The sequence below is a fragment of the Chiloscyllium plagiosum genome, chromosome 13, assembly GCF_004010195.1.
Source record: "Chiloscyllium plagiosum isolate BGI_BamShark_2017 chromosome 13, ASM401019v2, whole genome shotgun sequence".
Lineage (NCBI taxonomy): Eukaryota > Metazoa > Chordata > Chondrichthyes > Orectolobiformes > Hemiscylliidae > Chiloscyllium > Chiloscyllium plagiosum.
Genome location: NC_057722.1, coordinates 5,409,090 through 5,418,446, shown reverse-complemented (window position 1 = coordinate 5,418,446; position 9,357 = coordinate 5,409,090).

Genomic DNA, 9,357 nt, shown 5'->3' with positions numbered 1-9,357 from the left:
GTCACTTACAAAGTGAAAAGTACTTGGCAAAGTGAGCATGAAGCACAGCCAGTCCTAGCAAAGGATCATCTCAGTGAACCCTATGGACAGGAGCCACTGAATGTCCTTCCCATGTTTTCTCTCCACCAATAAAACCAACTTTATGGTTGTATAAGTGTAATTTTAAAAGAGCTTAGAATTTTGATTAGTACAGTCTTATGTCACCAATTAATGATTATTTACATGTAGCTATGATCTATTTATATATAATAATTAGTAGCCTTGTTAAGTATGTCAAGGGCTCTCATTCTTGCCTCATTACATTTGGACTAAAGCTGTAATGAGGTCAGAGGGTGAGTGCTCCAGGGAGAATGCAAGCTGTGCATCAGTGAGCAGGTTATTACTGAGTAAATTAATAATGCTGTAAATGACAATCACTTTGCTAATGGTTGAGAGTAGGCTGATAGGGTGGTAATTGACTGGGCTGGATTTGGTCTGATATTTTGTGGACAGGACATAGCTGGGCAATTTTCCAAATTATTGAGTCAGACTGAAACAGGTTGGGATGGGGTGCAGGTAACTCCAGACAATAAAGTCATCAGTATTATTTCTGTAATGTTGTCACAGTAGTTAGTCTTTGCAGCATTCAATGCTTTCAGCCATTTCTCAATGTCAAACAGAGGGAATCAAATTGGCTGAAGACCGGCCTCTGTGATGCTGGGGATCTTTAGCCAAGATGCATAATCTGTTTGCTATGTTTAACCAAAAGGAAGGCAAATGTTTTTGCTTTCTCTTCTGCACTGATGTGCTGGTCTCCCCCGTCATTGAGGAAGGGATGTTTGTGCTGCCTCTTCCTGCTTTTAATTGTTATATTTTCCATTACCCATTTACAGGTTGATTGTAGAGTTCTGCAGAATGTAGAATTGATCTGGTGGTTATGGGATCTCATAGCCCTGTCTATTACTTGCTGCTGTTTAACATGTAAGTAGGCCTGGATTGTGATTTCACCAGGTTGACGCCTTAGTTTTAGATATTTCTGGTGCTGTCCCTGACATGCCGTCCTGCACTCCTTGGTGAACCAGGATTGATGCCTTAGTTTGATTGTAAAGAGAGAGTGGGGGTTACACTGGACCAGAAGCTTATTGATTGTGCTTGAGCATAGTTCTGCTGCTGCTGATATCTCATGGTATCTCATGGATGCCCACACTTGAGTTGCTATCCAATTTAGTAGACTGTCCCTGGAGTGTTGTTGAACAGAGATTCAGGTACATCGTTCCTTGAAAGTGGCATCACAGGTAGATAGGGTGATAAAAAAGGCAATTTGGCATTCTTTCCTTCATTTTCCAGAATACTGAGTACAGGAGTTGGGATGTCATGTTACGGCTGTATAAGATATTGCTGAGACCACCTTTGAAGTACTATGTACAGTTCTAGCTGCAGTGCAGTTATTATGGATGTTATTAAACTGGAAAAGATGCTGAAAAGATTTACAAGGATGTTATAGGGTCTGGAGGATTTGAGTTATATGGTGAGGCTAGATAGGCTGGAACTTTTTTGCCCTGGAGCAAAGGAAGTTGGGGGTTGATCTTAGAGGTTTATAAAATCATGACAGGCATAGGTAAGATGAATAATAAAAGTATTTTCCCTTGGGTAGGGGAGTTCAAGAGTAAAGGGCATAGGTTTAAGGTGAGAAGGGAAAGATTTAAAAAAAACCTAAGGAGCAATATTTTCACATAGGATTGTTCATGTGTGGAATGAACTGCCAGAGGAGGTGGCTGAGACAGGCACAGTTACAACATTTAAAAGACATTTGGATAAGTACATGAATAGGATAGTGTGGTGTAAAATTCCAAGCAGTGGAATGTGGTGAAACGGTTAAAAATTATGTCCCAATACATGTGTGAATCTAACCGGAATGGAGGTGTTGCTTAGTCCCGTGTGAATCTTATTACACACCTCCCCGTGTGAATCTTCTTATCTGTATGTAACCAGAATGGAATGTGTTTTTTAGCCTTGCTCTGCTGTTCACATGAATGTTTATATCTGGAAAAGAGTATATCAGCTGGAAAAGTCTCCAGTTCGGTGAGTCTGCTCCGGGGTTACGTTTAACCGCCGAGCGTGGGTTGTTGGCAACCGCTCTACGAGAACTGACGGCTCCCAGTTCCGGTAACATGTAGAGTGAGTATAAGCCAGACCCGTTGTAGCGACGCTGCGGGGAATAAAATGCCCATATTCTAGCAGACTCGCCTCTTGGTCGTTTGTTCTGTGTCAGACTACTCTCCTACGAACCTGACCTTGAGAATTTTTTAAAACAGATAGGTTTAGAGAGATATTGGCCAAATGCAGACAAATAGTCCACTTTGGAAAACCTGGTTGGTATAGACGAGTTGGACTGAAGGATTGTTTGCATGCTGTATGACTTTATAGTCCACGTTTTACGTACATCTGGGTCCAAGGAGACTGGAAAATTGGAAATGTGTGTGCGTACTTTGAACTTTAGTGATGGGAATGGTAGGTCTTGATTTCCTGGTGCATGAATTACAAAAGTTGTGCATGAATTACAAAAGTTGAGAATGCAGGCACAGGAAGTAATCTGGAAAAAAGAATTGAATGTTACCATTTGCTGCAAAGGCAATAGTAGGGTGAGGGTTAGTTGTCACCGGGTTAGGCGAAGTAGGGAGGATATGCTTCGGTCATAAAGGTGCGACCAGATCTGGAGTACTGTGTATAATATTGGTCACCTTTTTAATAAATATGAAGATGCATTGGAATCAGTACAGGGAATGTTTACCAGATCTGGAATGGGCCAGTTTACTGATGAGGAAACATTGGATCGGCTAAGCTTGTATCTGCTGGGTTTATAAGAGAAAAAAGTGACTTGATTGAAACATGTCATATCCTGAGGGGTCTTGACACAATGTGAAGTGAATGTTTCATCCTATGGGGAATCTGGAACCAATGTTTAAAAATCTGAGATCACTCATTGAAGTAGAAATTAGGCAAATTTTTTTTGGAGGGTCTGGTATCTTTGGAACTCTGTACTAGAAATGGGGTGGAAGCAGAGGACTTGAAAATTTTTAAGGAAGAGATGGATAGATTCTTAGTAAGCAAGGGTATGAAAAGTTATTGAGGTTGATGGCATCACCAGTTCACATCTAAGTACTTCTTCAATGTTATGAAGATTTCTTCCTTTACCACCCTTACAGACAGTGAATTCTAAACCCCCACCAGACTCTGGGTGGCAAAAGTCTTTCTTCATATCTTTTCTAAACCTCCTACTTCTTACCCTAAATTTATGACCCTGGTCATTGATCCCCACATGAAGGAGGAACCTTCCTTCCTGACTAGCCTATGTCCCTCATAATTTTATATATCTCAATCATATACTCCCTCAATCTCCTCCGCTGAAAGGAAAACAAATCCAGTCTGTCCAATCTGTGTTCATAACGGAAACTATCCAGCCCAGGCAACATCCTGGTAAATCCTCCTCAGCACCCTCTCCAGTGCTGTCACATCCCTCCTATGATGTTGGGTTCCAGAATTGCCCACAATACTATAGCTGTGGACTAACCAACATTTTACACAGTTTCAGCATAACCTCCTGCTCTTAAACTCTGTGTGTCAACTAATAATATGTTTCCTTAACAACTTTATCCACCTGTTCTGATAACTTAAGGGGCTGGCATATATGATACTCTGATCCTTGGTGCTTCCTTGAGTTCCACCAATCACCGTGCATTCTCTTGCACTTGGGCAGGACAAACAATTCATCATCTCACATTTATCCAGATTGAATTCCATTTGCCACTCTTTAGCCCATCTGACCAGCCCATCTAGATCCTCCTGTGATCTAGGGCTATCCTATTTGGTATTTACCATCTCACCAATTTGTGTATCATCTGTAAACTTACTGATCAACCCTCCCATTTTCAAGTCTAAATCATTTATATAAACAAAGAGCAAGGTCCTCAACAGACCACCAGTCAGAAAAACACCCCTCAACAATAAGCGTGCAATTCTAATCTCCTTCCTATTGGAACGATATTGTGGAACTTGAAAGGGTTCAGAAAAGATTTACAAGGATATTGCTAGACTTGGAGGATTTGAGCTATAGGGAGAAGCTGAATAGGCTGGGGCTGCTTTCCCTGGAGTGTCTGAGGGGTGACCTTAGAAGTCCATAAAATCATAAGGTGCAAAGATAGGATAAATAGACAAAGTCTTTTCCCTGGGATGGGGGAGTCCAGAACTAGAGGGCACTGGTTTAGGGTGAGGGGGGGAAGATATAAGAGGAACCCAAGGGGCGACCTTTTCACGCAGAGGGTGGTACGTGTATGGAATTAGCTGCCAGAGGAAATAGTGGAGGCTGGTACAATTACAGTATTTGAAAGGCATCTGGATGGGTATACGAATAGGAAAGGTTTTGAGTGATATTGGCCAAGTGCTTGAAAATGGGACTAGATTGGGTTAGATATCTGGTCGGCATGAATGAGTTGGACCGAAGGATCTGTTTCCGTGCTGCACATCTCTATGACTCTATTACTCTATCTGCTTTCTGCCAATTTACCAAATTTCCTTGTATCCCATGGGCTCTTACCTTTGCTGTCAGTCTCCCATATCAGATCTTATCAAAGGTCTTGCTGAAGTCCAAGTAGACTACATCAAAAGCATTGCCCTCATCTACACACATGGTCATCTCTTTGAAAAATTCAATCAAGTTGGTCAGACATAAATTCCCTTAAACAAAATTGTGGTGATTTGTTTTTGATTTGTTCCTGCAGATCAAATCTGTCCCTTGGAATTCCAGCAGTTTTCCCACCACCAAGGTTCGACTGTTGGCCTGTAGTTTCCTGGTTTATCCCGGTCATTATCATCAGGAAACTATTTCAGGTTTGAGAAATTTCTTGGACATCCAAACCTTTGGAAGTCAGTCCACAGAGTCATGCAATTTACTCAGTCAATTGGTTTTAGGGTGACCTTGCCAACTGGATATGTAAATGGATTAATGGCAGGAGGCACAGAGTGAAGGTGGAGAGTTGTTTTTTGACTGGAGGCCTGTGACCAGTGGTGTTCCACAGGGATCAGTTTTGGGTCCTCTTTTGTTTGTCATTTATATAAATGATTTGGATGAGAACATAGAAGGCATGGTTAGTACATTTGTGGATGACACCAAAGTTGGTGGCATAGTAGACAATGAAGAAATTTTTCTAAGATTACAAGAGGATCTTGATCCAATGGATCAATGGATTGAAAAATGGCAGATGGAGTTCAATCTGGATAAATGCGAGGTATTGCATTTAGGTACAATAATCAAGGGTGGGGTTATAGAATTACTGGTAGGGCCTTAGGTCATGTTGTAGAACAGAAGGACTGCTGGGGTACAGGTACCTAATTCTTTAAAGCTTGCATCATATATAGTCAGGATGGTTAACAAAGTATTTGGCACACTTGCCTTCATTCCTCAGTCCTTTGAGTACAGGAGTTGGGACATTCTGTTGAGCTTGTACAGTACATTGGTGAGGCCTCTTCTGGAATACGGTGTGCAGTTCTGGTTGCCCAGGAAGGATATTATTGAGCTGGAGAGGTTCAGAAGAGATTTGCAAGGATGTTGATGGGTATGGAAGGTTTGAGTTATAAAGAAAGGCTGCATAAGCTGGGACTTTTTTGACTGGAGCGTAGGAGGTTGAGAGGTCACCTGAAAGAAGTTTATAAAATAATGAGAGGTATAGATAGAGCTGATGGTAGTTGCCTTTTTGGGAATTTCAAGGCTCGGGGGCAAACGTTTTAAGGTGAGAGGAAAGAGATTTTTAAAAAAAGACCTGAGGCAAATGTTTTACATAGACAGTGGTTCACGTGTGGAATGAACTTCCTGAGGAATAGGTGGATGCAGGTACAATTAGAACATTAACAGACCTTTCAATAGGTATATAAATAGGGAAGGTTTTGAAGGATATGGACCGGGGCAGGCAGGTGGGACTAGTTTAGTTTGGGATTATATTTGATATGGACTGGTTTGACCAATGGATCTTTTCTCATGCTGTATGAATCTATGATGGTATGGTGAAAATGTCAGTGGACTGATAATCCAGAGGTCACATCTAATGTCCAGAGGACACCAATTGAAATCTGACTATAGCAGCTAGTCAAATTTAAATTCAATAAAGCTCTCAAAAAAATTTGCAAGTGATAGCTAATCTCAGAAACCATCATTTATTGCTGTACCAACCCATCTCATTCAGTAATGTTAATTAGGAAAGAAAATGTGCCATCCACACCCAATTTGACCTATATGTGACTCCAGACCCAGAGCGATGTGCTTGACTCTTAACTGCCAGCTGACGTAGCCTACTCGGAGAAAGGGCAATTAGGAATGAACAACAAACATTGACTTTGCTAGCAATGCCCAAATTCCATGAAAGAAAATAAAATAAACATTTTTTTGGTCAATCCAATGAATTCAATGAAGAATTCCTGTCATAATAAAGTAATGTGGATGCTGGAGGTCTGAAACAAAAAAAAAATCCAAGTATGTTGGAGAAACTGATAAGGCCAGGTAGCAACTGTAGAGAGAAAAACAGAGCTAAAATTTCCAGTCCAGTGATGCTTCTTCAGCTCTGTTCTGCTCTGAAGTGGAATCATACCTGACTGAAAACATTAACTCCATTTCTCTCCACAGATGCTGCAAGACTGGCTGATTTTCTTAAATGCACTCTCTTTTTTGATTGTTTGAAATGCTCCTGATGTTGTTCTTGCATTTGTCTAGCAACAGAGACTACATCCGAGGCTCTTCTGGATTCTGTAGGCCACATTGTCTTCCTGGGAGGATTTCATTTGCCTGAGCAGTAGAGCAGTAGCTTTACACTTAAATATTTCATCATGGCTTCCCTTATCTGTGGCTTTTATTTAAGAATCTGGAGGGTTAATATATTGGCATTTGCTCTTTCGCCAATCTTCACCACTTTTCTATGACATATTTTGAACTATTACAAACACTTCAGACAGTTGAATGACATTGATGTTTTTAATTATATTGTCAGAGTAACCTGTACGTTAATTATATTGTCAGAGTAACCTGTACGTTCACTGCTGTTTGTCTTGTCATGTATGTCGTCACAGTTTGACTTGTTAATCACTTCATTTACGTGCCTCTGGCAGGATACCAGATGATATTTTACTGTGGTTGGCTGGACCACTTGTTTTCAATGTGGAGTGATGCCAAATAGTACATACGACATCACCCATTTCACAATAAGTGAAAACCTCACCCATTTTATGTTCCATTTCTGTGTTGAAGGACATGATTTGGAGGTGCTGGTGTTGGACTGAAGTGTACAAAGTTAAAAATCACACAACACCAGGTTATAGTCCAACAGGTTTAATTGGAAGCACTAGCTTTCGGAGCACTGCTCCTTCATCAGGTGGTTGTGGAGTATAAAATCATAAGACACAGAATTTATAGCCGAAGTTTGCAGTGATGCAACTGAACTGATATATTGAAAAAGACCTGGATTGTTTGTTAAGTCTCTCATCTTTTAGAATGACCATGTTGGTTTCAGTTCTTTCATATGTACATATGTAAACTTTTTAAAGTTACATTCTCAAGTGAACTTTAACAATAGGTGCCATGTTAGCTCAGATAATGCATTGAAGGTGTGAGGTGTCCTGTGTGAGGCTGTCTGTGTCCCAATGTTCAGATTGATTCTAATCAAAAACAGGGATTTACAGAATCTTACATGGATTCATGCAGTTTTTGAGCAAAACAAAATATAATTCTGCAATGTCTGTGTGTGTGGAGTGGTGAGTGTCTGTGAGAGAGTGTGAATGTGTATGTATGTGAGTATCAAGGAGTATTAAGTCTGTGAGAGGGTACATGTGTGGTAATGAGTGTGGGGGGTGCATATGTGTGAGCGTATGAGAGAGAGGGTTTACATGAGTGTGTGGATTCTGTAAATCCCTTTTTTAGATACATATTCAGATTTCTGTCCAGTTAAACACACCATGGGACTGTGCATGCCCACTTAAACACCCTTCAGGAAGGATGTGCCTTCCCTTTAAATGTGCCCTACAAGAATTGCCTGCCCCTTTAAATACACTGTGACTGTTGTGCCTGCACCTATGAACAGGCTACAAGAGGGATCTGCCTTCCCCTTTAAACACATACATTATACACAAACACATAGAGAGATGTACAGATTCCTTTGTACATGTCAAAGATCTCTGACTCATTTGTTCTGTAGAAGAACCATACTAGGCTCAAAACATAAACTCTACTTTTCCCCACAGACCTGCTGAACCTCTGCAGCATTTTCTGTTTATTCTGTTTCTTATTATGTATGTGTACCTCTAAACACATCCCATGGTGGATGTGCCGACTTTGTGAAACATGCTGCAAGGTGGATGTGCCTGCCTGACTGATGAGGGATAGTCAACTTGGCTTTGAGTGTGGGAAAACATGTTTCACAAACTTGATTGAGTTTTTTGAGGAAGTAACAAAGAGGATTGATGAGGGCAGAGCGGTGGACGTAATCTATATGGACTTCAATAAAGTGTTCGACAAGGTTCCCCATGGGAGACTGGTTAACAAGGGTGATCTCATGGAATAAAGGGAGGACCAACCTTTTGGATACAGAATGGCTCAAAGGTAGAAGACAGAGGGTGGTGGTAGAGGTTGTTTTTCAGACTGGAGGCCTGTGACCAGTGGAGTGCCACAAGGGTCGGTGCTGGGTCCACTACTTTTCATCATTCATATAAATGATTTGGGTGTGAGCATAGGTGGTATAGTTAGTAAATTTGCAGATGACACCAAAATTGGAGGTGTGGTGTTTAGTGAAGAAGGTTACCTCCGATTACAACGGGATCTTGATAAGATGGACCACTGAGCCGAGGAGTGGCAGACAGAGTTTAATTTCAATAAATGCGAGGTGTTCCATTTTGGGAAAGCTATTCTTTGCAGGACGTATACACTTAATGGGAAAGTCCGAGGGAGTGGTGCTGAACAAAGAGACCTTGGAGTGCAGGTTCATAGCTCCTTGAAAGTCAACTCACAGGCAGATAGGGTAGTGAAGAAGATGTTTGGTATGCTTTCCTTTTTTGGTCAGAATATTGAGTACAGGAGTTAGAAGGTCATGTTGTGGTGGTACAGGACATTGGTTAGGCCACTGTTGGAATATTGCGTGCAATTCTGGTCTCCCTCCTATCGGAAAGATGTTGTGAAACTTGAAAGGGTTCAGAAAAGACTTACAAAGATGTTGCCAGGATTGGAGGATTTGAGCAATAGGGAGAGACTGAACAGGCTGGGGTTGTTTTCCCTGGAGAGTCGGAGGCTGAAGGGTGACCTTATAGAGGTTTATAAAATCTTGAAGCACATGGATAAGGTTAATT